Here is a 1,038-nt window from a genome sequence, read left to right on the forward strand (position 1 = left end):
TGTGTGTGCGTATGTGTGTACGTGTGTATGTGTGCGCATGCGCATGCGTGCGAGTGTGTGTGTGTGCGTATGCGTGAGCACATTCGTGTGTATATGTGTGTATGTGTGTGTATGTGTGTGTATGTGTGTGTGCATGCGTGTGTGTGCATTGCGCGCGCGCGCACAGACTGTACCCCGAGCGACCATGGCGTAATGTGAATTTGAGGCCCCAGTTGTAAACCATTAGTTTTATGGGACACCCTACTTGGAATTAATCCATTCATGAGCTAAGCCAGATGGAATAGCTCGTTAAAACACGTCAGTTCATCTGGTTATTATAGGTCATGACAAGTGGAATAACGTATGAGTGCGCCGTAAAAATTCGTGGTTTCATTTCTCGCTGCGCCTGCTGTATTCTCTGATAGAGATGTCAGGGCTCTGTTTTATGTGTAAGTGGAAAAGATTCCAAACTATCAGAATCAGAGTCAGATACTCTTTTTATCTTCACAAAACAAAACCGTAGCAAAACAACCACATAGCAGCAGCAGCAGCAGCAGGGAAACCACAGCAACGACCACAGCAACAACAAAACTGACAGCGACATGGACAACTGAAACAGGAACAACAACCGATAAACCTGTCCCATCAAGGTTGATTCTGAAGCTTTTTCCACAACATTTGATTCATTTATCTTTCATAATTCGCTGCGCCTGCTGTGTTCTCTGATAAAGATGTCAGGGCTCTGCTTTCTGTGTTAGAGTAAACTTGTTACTTGTTACTTGTTATTTGTTACTTGTTACTTGTTACTTGTGTGAAGGACCGACATCACTGCACAAGGGGCATCCCCATAAGCACTCCGTCCCCTGAAGAAGCACACGTCGAAGTGTGTAGATGCTGACGGTTCCAAGCAATGTTTGATTCCATAGCCTTCTGCTCCTCCCACTAAGTCTTGAACTTCTGCAGGAAACGTTTCCGAACTATCAGAGTCAGATACTCTTTCTATCTTCACAAAACAAAATCTCAGCGAAATAACCAAACAGCAGCAGCAGCAGCAGCAGC

Source organism: Aplysia californica, unplaced genomic scaffold (genome assembly GCF_000002075.1).
Source record: "Aplysia californica isolate F4 #8 unplaced genomic scaffold, AplCal3.0 scaffold02689, whole genome shotgun sequence".
NCBI lineage: Eukaryota > Metazoa > Mollusca > Gastropoda > Aplysiida > Aplysiidae > Aplysia > Aplysia californica.